At 37.5% G+C, this 14,220-nt stretch overlaps 1 pseudogene; it reads right to left on the reverse strand.

Moving 5' to 3' along the window:
* Positions 1-1,282: 1,282 nt before the first annotated feature.
* LOC119821720 lies at positions 1,283-1,916 on the reverse strand (annotated as a pseudogene).
* Between the last annotated feature and the right edge of the window lie 12,304 nt (positions 1,917-14,220).

Here is a 14,220-nt window from a genome sequence, read left to right on the forward strand (position 1 = left end):
GTGGAGCAGAGAAAGTTTAGAGCTCAATAAAAAGTCAATTAAAAAGGGCAGGGAAGATCAGGGTAAGAAGGAAATACCAGAAAGGACAGCTAACACCAAGAATCCCTTGAAGGTCATATGAAAACCTACTACCGTAAAAGTTTCTTAAAATATATGCATATAATAAAGAACTCTCATGTAATAGCCAATAATGTGGAATATAAATTCCCAGCTAGATACCTCTTATCAATAAATAAAAGCCCCAAATGATCCGTGCTATAGTCAAGACTGTAGCCTGCTCTCTACAAACTGATGGTGAAGCCCTATTGCTGAAGACAAAAATCTACATAATTCATTAAGCACATAGAAATAGAGGTGGTACCTACAAAGAGCCCTCATTCTTGCCAACTGGCATTTGTGGCACTGGAATATACTCTGACAGAGAAGAGAGGTGAACATGGAGGAGAGAGGTAAACAGTCAACACGGATACAAAACCTTCAGACTACAAAGGTGACCTGTCTGCATAATACACTGGTACAACAGTAGTACAAGTTGGAGGAGTAGCCATCTACCACATGGTTGGATTTAAAGTCCACTCCATGAGATGCTACTCATTCATGACATGGCTCAGTTGAATAAGAACCTGACATTCAATAGCCCATGGATTCAAAAGAAAAACAAATTCTACTGTTCTGCTAAAGGAATGGAGCTGCAAAATTACACCTAATGACATCTTGCTATACTCATAGATAAGTGTCTTGCTCTGCTATTAGCAGGGAAGCGAATTCTTGGATTAGGTGAGAATAAATACAGAAACCCATAGCTGGACAATGTGCAGAGAGTAAGAGCCTTTGGAACACTTTCTCAGTCCTAAATGGAGACACCCCATTTAGGACTTTTATCAGGGCTCAGGGATCTCTGTGGAAGACGAGACTGTATTGCCGAAATATTGTAATAGCCAGAGAAGACGGAGGACATCAAGAAAACTGGGTCTTTTAAACACAGCAGGATGAATGCACATATAAACTCAACAAGACTGTGGCAGCATGCACAGGCCCTACACAGATCTGGGCCTGATGGAGTCCCAGTGCCGAGAAAGGAGTGGACATAATCCCACACCCCTAACCCTGGAACTGTCTTCAGTTGATAACCACTTTCACAAATGAAAAGTTAGCTCTCACTAAATGTATTAATACTTTTTTTTGGTTTTTCGTATTAATACTTTTGATAAATATTATTATGCTGTTTATTCTTCTCCAGTGTGTCTCCTAGAGACCCTTTCATCTATGCTCTCTTTGGTCGCTAGCCTTTGTCTCTCTTTTCAGCAATGGTCAGGTGAATTCTCTTTTCTGGGGGGAGAGTAATGCATGATTTGTTGGCCTTGCCAATAACAAAAATTTTGGAAAGCTTAGCGGTAAAGCTGTTGCCACTGGCTTCTTTCACATGAAACATATCAAAAGAGCCAGGATGTCTCTCTCTGCTGGTGATCACATCAGTTCTTCCCGAGTTAACACCTCCAGCCACCATGCACAGGTTACTGGTGACAAACTTGAAAAAGTCGCTTCTTTTGCCTGTCTCCAAATCAACCTGAATTGTGTCATTCATGTTGAGGAGAGGATCCAGGTAGCAAATAACATGATCATTATGGCTCACCAGATGTGGGATTACTGTTGTGCCCACAAAGATCTTTCTCACTTTGCGCAACTTGTACTTGGCCTCCTCAGGTATGATATGACAAACAGCAAAGTGACCCTTGGTGTTCTAGATCTTTTTTCTTTTCTTCATCTCCAGTTAGGACATGTCTGTTCCTTAGGAAAATGATTAGAGGCATACCTTCCCTCAGCTTGTGAGGAGCAAACACATCAGTCAATTTATCCAGAATCTATAGTTTTGGAGCCACTACATGCTTCAGATATTCCTTGGAACCATGAGTCATAGCTACACAGGGAACAGAAAGAGTTATAATATATTCTTAAGGACAGCTTCCATCTCAACAGTAAATGGACACACAAAACAGACTCAATGAGAATTTTAGAGGTTCCTTGCCCAAAGTGCTTTGTTGGGGTTTTATTTCTTTCCTTAGAGATCTTTTCTATATATATTATGGTTGTCAGGTTTTTTTAAAAATAGCATTCGTGTAGTGTGTGTGTGTATGTGTGTGTGTGTGTGTGTGTGTGTGTGTGTGTGTTTATACATATCTTGTGCTTTTGCTTTAGTTTTTTTTTGTGTTTTATTCAATTCTGGTTTGTTTGTTTAGTTTCTTGGTTATTTTCTAATAGAGAAAGAAAGAAAGTTTGTGGATTTGGGTTAGCTGAGAGGTAGGAAGGATCTGGGAGGAGTTGAGGAAAGGCATACCATGATATTGAACGAAAAGAACTATTTTCACTTTCTTTTTACAGTGACTATTCCATAGAAAGTTTTAGTCAGCTGAAGTTTTCTCAATGTTGAAAATTTAAAACTTCCAACGAATTTCGTCTGTAAAATTCCCATGTAAAATTCAGGAAAAGAAGATGGTTTAAGATTTTTTGAATTTATATGTAGGTGCTACTAAAGATTACATTTTATTAAAATAAAATATTGTTATTTCCTTCAAAAAATAAAAGAAAAATAAAAATCAGTGCCCATTGAGATGACTCAGCAGGTAAAGGTGCTTGCCAACAAGTTTGAGCTCAATCCCTGGGACCCTCCTGACAGAAGGAGAGAATGGAGACCCTCAAGTTGTCCTCTGACCTCCATGTGTGTGCCAAGGAGTGTACCATCCTCCATATAAATAGATGTCATTTTAAAATTTTAATAAAATAAAACACACAGAAACAACAACAACAACAAAAAACTTCCAACGAATGAAATAGGCCACATTTAATAAATAATTTTAAACAAAATTTTTGTTGAAATTTCTTTGCCAAAGGTTTATAATCAATTTTTATTTTATCATTTGATCTTTTTAAAATCAGAAAATGTCACAATAAACACGATAAAGGGTTTCCTTCCGTTATAAATTTATTTTCTAAAGCCATAACAGGTTTCAAAAATAAGTATCAATGTAATTTTGATATTGAAAAAAGTATCTTTGGAAATATAATCTCTTAATTAGAAATTAATTGTCCCTTTATATTTTCTTTTTATCATAAGTATGTGTCATTCTTTGATATGTAAGAAATACCCCATTCTCTGAAAACATGACTATCACTTCCAGTTGATTTACTTAACTATGATGCCTCCCTTTTCTCATAATTACATTCAGATGCTTGACTTGAAGAAGAATGATAATTCCCAGCACATGACCTCTATTATTTATGCTATTGTATACACCAGACAGAACTAAATGACTGAAGAAGACAAATGAAGATTTTCAGGTTGCAAATCTTTACATTACACAGATTTTAATAAGGCAAATAAAAATGTTACTTATTTAATATAATGACAGAAGGAAATGAAATAAACAGCCAGCTTACCTATCATTAAATACCTGGAAAAGGTGATGTTTTCCAGAGCAGGATCATTTTTCTTTTTAGGAGAGGAAAATATCCAGTCACGAAAGCTATTATAATCTAAATTGAAAGGCATAAAACACTAGGAAACACTTCTATATTAGAGAAAGAAAGATGATGAAGATGTTGTCCATCTATTAAGTTGATTCATGGAAGTGCTAGCAATTGATCTGGGATTTATTTTATTTATTTATTAAAACATTCTTTTCTCATTTTACATACTAATCCCAGTACCCACTCCCTCACCTTCCCCGAATCCACTCATCAGAGAGTGTAGAGCTTACTATGGGGATTCAATATATTCTGTCAAGTCAGTTTGAGGAAGGACCAAGGCCTCACAACTATATCTATGCTAAGAAATATATCCCTCCAAAGAGAATGGGCTCCAAAAAGCCTGTTAAAGCACTAGGGATAAATCATGGTCCCATTGCCAGTGGCCCTACAGACACACAACTGTCACCCACATTCAGAGGACCTAGATTGTTTTATACAAGTTTCTTCACTGTCAGTCCAGAATCAGTTAGTTCCCACTAGTTCAGGTCAGCTGATTCTGTGGGTGTCCCTGTCATAGTGATCCCCTTTGCTCCTATTATCCCTCCTCCCACTCTTCGACTGAACTCTAGGAGCTCAGCCCAGTTATTGGCTGTGGATCTCTGCATCTGCTTCCATTAGTTGCTGGATTAAGGTTCTTTGACAACAACTAAGGTAGTCATCAATCTGGTTACAGGGAAGGCCAGTTATGTCACCCTTTCCGCAGTTGCTTAGGGTCTTAGCTGAGGTCACCCTTGTAGATTCCTGGGAATTTCCCGGAATTACCGGTTACTTGTTAGCCCCATAATGGCTCCCTCAATCAAGATATCTCTTTCCTTGCTTTCCTTCTCTGTTCTTTTCCCATCTTGAAAACCCTGTTCCCTCATGTTCTCCTCCTCTTCCTTCCCTTTTCTCCTCTCCTCCCCTTCTGCCCTCCCTCCGTGCCCTCAATTTTCTCGCTCCCGAGAAAATTATACATTTCCCTGTCACAGGGGGATCCTTGTATGTCTCTCTTTGAGTTTTCCTTGTTACCTAGGTTCTCTGGGGTTGTGAACTTTAGGCTGGTTATCCTTTGCTTTACGTCTAATATCCAGTTATAAGGGAGTACATACTGTGTTTGTCTTTCTTGGTCTGGGCTACCTCACTCAGGAATTTTTTTTTGTTTCATCCATTTGCCTGAAAAATTCAAGATGTCATTTTTAAAAAATCATTGTAGTATTCCATTGTGTAAATGTACCACATTTTCTTTATCCATTATTCAGTTGAGGAACATCTAGGTTGTTTCCAGGTTTTAACTATTATGAATAATGCTGCTATAAACACAGTTGATCAAATGTCATTGTGGCATGAGTGTGCATGTTTTGGGTATATGCCCAAAAGTGATATTGCTGGATCTTGAGGTAGATTAATTCCCAGTTTTCTGAGAAACTGCCATACTGATTTCCATAGTTGTATTCCAAGATTGCATTCCAACAAGCAACAGAGAAGTGTTCCCCTACTCCGCATCCTCTCCAACAAAACTATCATCAGTGTTTTTGTTGATCTAAGGTTTTTAAGATTGTTAGTTTTTTAGGTTTTCTTTATGTGTTAGTGAAAGGAACTGCAAGCAGAGGAAGTGCAATGAGCAATATTGTATATGAACCATAATGCCGCCTACATTGATAAACTCTAGATAAATGTGTGCTGTATACCAATAACAAAAGCCAAGGTCTACAAAATAGTATATTCCTTAATTTTTTCTGCTACTCAAACAATAGGTGGCTTTGAACCATCTGAAATTAATTTTCTGCTGTTCCAGAGGCCGTGAAGTTCAAGGACAAGGAACAGACAAATGCAATGCCTGGTAAGAACCTTATCTGACAGACTATGGTACCATGAGGTAGGCTCTTTCTGCAGACTCATTTGCGATAATTCTCATCTGATTCGTGGTAAGACTCTGCCTCCATGACCCATTGTCACTCTTTCTAAGCCACACTTGCTTATAATCACCTTATATGTAAGGATTTTAATATCTAGTTTTAGGGGAACATGAATATTCCAATTATAGTCTCCCTCTCCCATATAAGATGTATTCAAATAGACCCAAGAAAATAATTAGAAAGTGTTTAATAAAAATAATTATGCTATTGTGTATGGGCTAAGATTTATATTTCAATTCCTGTGAATATATTTTATTACAATTTCTTGATATTTTTACTTAGTAGAAAGTTTTGGGTCTTGTGATGGCTATTATTAATTGTCAACTTCTCTATAATTCATAATGAACTATAATCTATAAATAGAGGACACACCGTTGAGAGAACATTTTTGCTTGGTTTAAAGTGTGTGAATCCACTTCTAGTCTTGACGTTTAAGGTAGGAAGACACAAATATTTGATCTGAATCTCGAGGCAGGAAGACAAACCTTTAATCAGCACCACATCTTCTGCTGAAAGCCTATATAAAGACATAAAAGAAGGAAACATTTGCTCTTTTCTTGCCTGTTCTTACTTTGCTAGCAAGTCCATTCCTTCACAGGAATTAGAGCACAGTTCTTCAATCCCAGCATCTACTGAAGACCAATTAAGACATTCAGCCTTGTGGGCTGAGCAATCTCTGGATTTGTGGGCTTATGTTCATAGCCCAGTCTTGTTAGTTTAGTTGGATCATAGTGTGTAAGTGGTTTTTAATAAACCCCATATATATAAATTCATTCTATAAATTCTGCTACTCTAGAAAACTCAGACTAATATAAGTCTTCATAAGTTTAACTTTCAGCATGCTTTGATGGTATGCTAATTTAGATGTCATTAAGGAACAATGCTGAAATTTAAACAGCTGTCTACAATGAAGTGAGTATATGTAAAAGTTAGTATATCAAAATTTTATAAAATTTGAGAATAATTTCAGTTGAAGATTTGGCTTCTTTTATCTTTCAAATTTTCCCAATTATTCAGTGGTCTCTTCACTACTGAAAGATTGAAAACACTGCATTAAAATTCTTCAATGACACTTCAGAAACAAATTGTTTATGTAGTTGTTATTTTTATTGACTTTGTCATATTATCTGACTCCAGGTTGAAACTGTGATTAGATATAAGACTAGAAAAAACATAATGAGATCTGATCTTGGTCATCTTACAATGCCTAGTCATCCTAAACGCATGATGCCAAACACTGTATAGAATCTAATCAAAGGAGGGAAAACACACATACCACCAAAACACACTGATCATTATTATCTCTCAACATTAATAGTCTAAAGTCCCCAATTAAACAACACAGATTCACAGAATGGTGGCAAAAACAAGAACCTTCTTGCGATGCATACAAAAAAGCACTTTAACATTAAGAGAAGGGTACACATCATTTTACAACAAAAAGATGGAAAAGAGATGTTCCAAACAAATTAACTGAAGATGCATGCTGATACAGCTATTTTAATGTCTAACAAATATGCTTTAAAACAAAACTGATCAGAAGAGATAAAGAATACTACAACATATTCTTTTTTTTTTTTTTTCTTTTTTTTTTTTATTTTTTTATTTTTTTTTTCCTCATGGTTTATTTTTTTTTATATTTAAAAATTACCATCTCCTTCCCTCCTCCTCCCCCCTCCCTCCCCTCCTTCTCCCCTTTCTCTCCCCTCCTTCTCCCCCTTCCCTCCCCTCCCCTCCACCCATACCTCCCCTCCCTCCCTCTCAAGGCCAAGGAGCCATCAGGGTTCCCCACTCTATGCTAAGACCAAGGTCCTCCCAACTCCCCCCAGGTCCAGGAAGGTGATCGACCAAGCTGAGAAGGCTCCCACAGAGCCCGTCCATGAAGAAGAATCAGAGCCCAGAGCCATTGTCCTTTGCTTCTCAGTCAGCCCCCGCTGTTGGCCACACTCAGAGAGACGGGTTTGGTCGCATGATCCATCAGTCCCATTCCAACTGGAGTTGGTGATCTCCCATTAGTTCTGTCCCACCGTCTCCATGAGTGAACGCACCCCTCTCGTTCCTGACTTTCTCCCTCATGTTCTCGCTCCTTCTGCTCCTCATCGGGACCTTGGGAGCTCAGTCCAGTGCTCCAATGTGGGGCTCAGTCACCTTCCCCATCTGTCGCCAGCTGGAGGTTCCCTCACGGTCCTGACTTTCTTTCTCATGTTCTCTCTCCTTCTGCTCCTCATCAGGACCTTGGGAGCTCAGTCCGGTGCTCCAAGGTGGGGCTCTGTCATTTTCTTCATCTATCGTCAGGTGGAGGTTCTATGGTGATATGCAAGAAATTCATCAGTATGGCTATAGGAACTGGCCTTTTCAGGCTCCCTCTCCTCAGCTGCCCAAGGAACTAACTGGGGGCGTCTCCCTGGAAACCTGGGAACCCCTCTAGGGTCAAGTCTCTTGACAACCCTCAGGTAGCTCCTTAAATTCAGATATATGCTTCCCTGCTCTCATATCCACCCTTCCTATATCCCAAGCACCCCATTCCTCCGAGCTCCCCCCGCTCTCCCCTTCACACTTTTCTCTCCCCATCTTCCCTTGGCCCAGTCTTGCCCAACCCTCAAGTTCCCAATTTTGCCTGGCGATCGTGTCTACTTCCAATATCCAGGAGGATTACTATATCTTTTTTGGGAGTTCACCTTCTTATTATCTTCTCAAGGATCCCAAACTTATAGGCTCGATGTCCTATAATCATGGCTAGAAACCGAATATGAGTGAGTACATCCCATGTTCATCTTTATGGGTCTGGGTTACCTCACTCAGAATAGTGTTTTCTATTTCCATCCTTGAATTTTGCAGGCAAATGGATGGAAATACAACATATTCTTCAAAGGAAAAATCCACTAAGAGAACCTTGCAGTTCTTAGCAATTATGCACCATATACAAGGGCATCCAAATTCATATAACAAATAGTACTACAACTTAAAACACATATTGATACTCACATGCTAATATTGGGAGACTTCAATACCTCACTCTTGTCACTAGACAAGTTATTCAGAAAAAACCTTAACAGAAATGTTAGAACTAACTGACATCAAACATCTAACATCTTATAACTTTTTAATTAAAATGAATACACTACATACCCAAACTCATGAATGACAGTGATTATAATGGACAACTTCATAGCTTAAAGTCTCTATATGAAAAAGTTTTAGAGAGAAGTCATAATAGTGACTTAATAGTACACCTGAAAGCTCTAGAATAAAAATAAAAACTCACACACAAAAGCAGTAGATGGCAAGAAATAATCAAACTCATGGCTGAAAAAATAAACAAAGGGACAAACAAAAAATTCAATGAAGTAAAAATAGATTCTTTGAGAAAATCCAGAGATTGAAAAGTTAACCAAATTAACCAAAAGGCATAAAAAATAATATTAAAATTAGAAATGCAAAGGGGGACATAACATCAAACAAGAAAATTTAAGAATCATAAGGACATATTTAAAAATAAGAAACTGCTCTTGCCTGGACTGTTGCATAAACTGGACACAAAGAACCCGCCGAGAGAGGACTGCTGAACTTGCCTAAAGGTGAGATGGTCTTTCAGGGTTCCTGATTCATGAAAGAGTCTGCGAGACGTTCTGAAGGACACAGCAGAAAGTGACTGAACTGTCTTTGGAATTTCCTCCTTCATGGAAATGTCTGCTGAATACTATGGGCCTGAAGGCCGAAGATGGATGCCCCTATGGTACAGAGGAACTTTGGGTGACTGTCCAGGCAGCGAGTTGTCTCTGTCATTTCTACAGTTTGAAAGTTGAATATTTCTTGTTTACTGAGGTAGTCTTATATCCTTCTGGAGTCTTTGATGGAGTTGAAGAATGGTTCAATAGTTATAGCTTTCCTTAGTTATGATAAAAGATAAAATAGATTTAAATATTGTAAGTGTAATTCTTGCATGATAACTGTTTTGTTATATGTAATTTTACTATGTTAAAGTTAAAGCCTTTTTTGTTTAAACAGAAAAAGGGGAAATGATGGAGTGTCTATGTGTTACTTTCATTTTTAATAAAGATACTGCCTTGGCCCTTTAAGAGACAGAAAATTAGGTAGGCGGAGTAGACAGAACAGAATTGTGGGAAAAGGGGTAGCAGGCAGTGGGGAGACGCTTCAGGCAGTCGCCATAGTGAGTCGCCATGCTTCTCCTCTCTGAGATGGACGCAGGTTAAGATCTCTCCTGGTAAGCCACACCTCGTGGTGCTACACGGATTACTAAATATGGGTTAAGGAAGATGTGAGAATTAACCAATAAGAGGCTACAGATAATGGGCCAGGCCGTGTTTAAAAGAAAAAAAAATCTGTCAGCCATCTAATTGAAAAATTTAAAGGAAATGGATAATTTTCTCAATATATGCCACCTACCAAAGTAAAATCAAGATCAGATAAGTCATTTAAACACACCTCTATAGCCTAGTAGAAGAAGGCATTAAAATATCTCAGTGAAAATAAATACAAGTCCATATGGTTTTAGCACAAAATTATACCAGACTTTCAAAGAAAAGTTAATGTCAATATTCTTCAAATTATTCTACAAAATAAAAAGAGAAAAAATAACATTGCCTATTTTTTTACAAGGCTACAGTTACTCTCTTACCCAACCGCATAAAGTCACAGCAAAGAAAGAAAATTGCAGAGCAATTTCTCTTCTGTCCATAGGTGCAAAAATTCTCAAGAAAAACCTGCAAATAGAATCCACAAACACATTTTAAAAAAATCAAATACCATGATCAAACAGAGATGCATGAGTGGTTCAACATACATAAATCAATTAATGTAATCCACTATATAAACAAACTATAACACAAAAACAATATGATCACAAGATTATATACAGAAAAGGCCTTTGATAAAATCTAACACCCCTTCATGATAAATGTCCTGGAGAGATTAGGGTACAAGAGACATACCTCTACATAATAATGATACTTTACATCAAGTCCATTGGCAACATCAACTTAAATGGAGAGAAACTCCAGGAAATTCCTCTAAAATAGGTAACAAAACATAGTTTCCCCCTTTCTACATACAATTTTAATATAGTAATTGATGACTTAACTGGAACAATAAGACCATGAAGGAGATCTTTCGGGGTTTCTGATTTATGAAAGAGTCTACGAGACATTCTGCAGGACACAGCAGAAAATGACTGAACTGTCTTTGAAATTTCCTGTTTCATGGAAATGTCTGCTGGAAACTATGGGCCTGAAGGCCAAAGATGGATGCCCCAGTGGTACAGAGGAACTTTGGGTAGCTGTCCAGGCAGTGAGTTGTCTCTGTTATTTCTAGAGTTTTGGAAGTTGCTTACTTCCTATTTACTTTGGTAATATTATATCCTTCTGGACTCTTTGATGGAGTTGAAGAATAAATAGATAGTTATAGTTTTCCTTAGTTATGGTAAAAGATAAAGTATAAAAGATAAAGATATAAATATTGTAACTATAATTATTGCTTTATAACTGTTTTGTTATATGTAATTTTACTATGTTAAAGTGAAAGCCTTTCTTTTGTTTAAACAGAAAAAGGGGAAATGATGTAGGTGTGTCTTCTATCTATCTGATGATTTCATTGGTTAATTAAAAAGAAACTGCTTGGCCTGATAGGTCAGAACATAGGTGGGTGGAGTAGACAGAATAGAAAGCTGGGAAGAAGGGAAGTGAGTCAGATGCAATGAAGCTCCGACCCAAGATGGATGTAGGCTAGAATCTTCCCCATAAGCCTCCCCTCGTGGTGCTACACACATTACTAAATATGGGTTAATCAAAATGTGAGAGTTAGCCAGTAAGAGGCTGAAGCTAATGGGCCAAGCAGTGTTTAAATGAATACAGTTAGTGTGTTGTTATTTTGGGGCATAAGCTAGCCAGGTAGCCGGGAGCCAGGTGGCGGGAATGAGGCCCGCAACTCATCACTACAGTAGGCTACATGCTGTTAGCAGGTGGCCAACAGGAGACAAACTCGAAGGCAACTTTGGGACATTCTTTCCTCACAATAGTGTATCAGAGATGTTCCTCTTATTGTTTTATAGTTTTCTTTTAATTTTTGCTTCAATTTATTCACCTGTATATTTTATCTTCTCTCTCTTTTCTCCTTAAGTTCATTGTATATGTTATGGCTTCCAGTTAAATGTTTTTATGGGAATCCTGGGTATGGGAAATATTGTGTCTGTTTCTTGTGTCTTCTTTTGGGCTCTTTTCCTTAATTCACCTTTGTCTTACTGTGTTGTCTTAGTTTTTCTCATATCTAATTATATTATATGTATTTTAATCTATTATTAATCCTTAGAATTCTGATTGTTTTCTAATAAGAGACATGTCTGAAAGGGATGGAATTGTAGGGGAGGAGTAAGTAGAAGAATGAGAGGGAGGGAAACATAATGAGGATATATTATGTGAGGAAAATATCTATTTTCAATAAAATGGAAAAACAGTTTAGTAGCATGTTCTAATAATTCTCTATTTCTAAATCTGGATTTGTTATGTAATAAGTTAAGTTGTTCTGGGGAGTAGTAACTCTGGAAGAAGTAAAAACCATTACTATTCAAGTAAGGCCTAGTCTTACACTGCTGAGGATGGACCTAGAATTCACCTCAACTGCACCAATATCCCTCTATAGCCATCTGCAAGTCCTTCCAGGGTTTTACAAAGTTGGTTTTTCTTTTGAATCACAGCTTGATGGTAAAATTAACTAATCCTTTATTGGGAGCTTATAATTATGCAGTAGTGTGTCTGTGAAATTATAGAAGACACAGAAAAGAACCCTTAAATTTCTTGCCAAAAATAGTCTAAGCGCCACAATCTTCCTTTTAGCTCCTGGTATATTGCAAACAGACACATCTCTGACCTTGTAAGGGAGTAGAGGATATATTAGAAGGTCAGAATTGGGAAAATCATAACCAAAGCAACTTCAGGGTATCAGTCACTTGTCCTAATTGATTGGGAACTCATAAGAGAGTCACAGCAGTTCCTGGAAAGCATCCTCTCAGCTTAGCATTCATCATCTGGCTTCATCATAAGTGTGTATCCAGCTAAGATGATGCTCAGCTCTGCACACTCATCTTTAGGAGTTGTTCTCTAGAAATCAAGAATGTTGGGCATTTCTCCACAGGTCCATATCCTTGAGACTAAGATCTCAGACTTATTGGCGTAGAAAATATTGTACTTCAATGTATAAACAACACAACACACACACATACATACACGCATGCACATACACACACACACACACATCTGAGAAAGCGGGATCTTGCACAGTATTTATAAGGAGAGGTACATCCTCTCTCTATTTGCAGATAGCCAGCCTGAATGCCTTTGGTCCCCACACTGGGAATAGCAAACAGACTTTATCTGAAGATAGGTAGATCGAACTAACTGAGAAACCTCTAGAAAAGAAGTTGTCTATCTGAAGTAAAAGAGAAATGGAAAGCATTTAGGAAAAAACCAACACTAGTGGCAAAAATATTCATATCACTTCTAATTAGAACTCCTGGCCTAGACACTTAAACTCATTTATTTCAATTTGTACTTTTTTATGAATTAATTTTGTGGAATACAATTTAATCTAACAATCTTCAAATCTTTGCATTCAAAAAATATTTCCTTATTACAAAAAAAGCAGATTCATGTTCATAAAAGGGACTACTGTGTTGGTGTTAATATGGGTAATACTTGTATATAAAGGAAATATTGTGTGAAATTAGTATGGATAATACTTGTATATAAAGGGAACAGTGCGTTGACATTAATATGGATAATACTTGCATATAAAACTCTTTAAAAGTGGTAGAATTGTTCTACTTGGTCTACAACACACTGTTTCATTGATTACATGGACAGAAGAAATTTTTGAAGAGATACTATATATAGGGTTTCTAACAGCTTCAATCTCCTTCTATTATTATCTTTTAAAATTGATAACCTAGCTAATAAATTCATCAATCCAGGAGGTTTAAGTTCCCCTAAATATCTGTTACACCAGAAATAGTCACAGAAATTTGTCCTCACTGCCAGTGTGATCATGTCTGCTGTCCATTTTGCATTTTTTACCCAGATTCTTATTCCCGTATAAAGAGGCCACTCTTCCTCATATGCAGGTCCAAGGATCTGACCATTTCACTTTGTTGTATTCAGAACTTAACATGAGCATCCCTTGGTTTCAAGTGTTACCCAGTTTTGTCACCTGACATTTTAATTTTCAGCTTTTGACTTTCACCTTGAAATTGAACAAGCTGAAAATAAGAGTCAGAAACCAGATGCATCCCTGACCTTAAATCTTTTCCCTTCTTTAGGCCCAATATCTTCCTCTTACATAATCCTGATGCATCCACCATGTATAAAACACAATAAAATGGCAAGGTCTTAGGGAAAGCCAGTTGTATATGGGAAGTCAGGAATGAGAGTAACTCGTCATTCTTATATTCCAGTTTCACAAATTAATCACTGCATTTTTTAGTTCAGTTTAAATGATTGTTAAAACTGTCTCTTTTTCTGTGTATCATCATGGGCATGAGTGTGTGCATGCATGTGTGTGTATGTATGTGTGTGTGTGTGTGTGTGTGTGTGTGTGTGTGTGACACACTGTAGAAAGTATTCCATCATCAGTGGGAAAATCTTTGCCTATTGGATATGAAAGGCCTTAAGTGTTCAGAGTCCTCTGTAAGATGAGGGCACCTGTGTTTCCTCAGGGCCTCCCTTCCTTACACTCACACTGGCATTGTAATTGGCAGCACTAAGCCATCCCTCCCTTTTACTCTAGAGTAGCG

The sequence above is a fragment of the Arvicola amphibius genome, chromosome 8, assembly GCF_903992535.2.
Source record: "Arvicola amphibius chromosome 8, mArvAmp1.2, whole genome shotgun sequence".
Taxonomy (NCBI): domain Eukaryota; kingdom Metazoa; phylum Chordata; class Mammalia; order Rodentia; family Cricetidae; genus Arvicola; species Arvicola amphibius.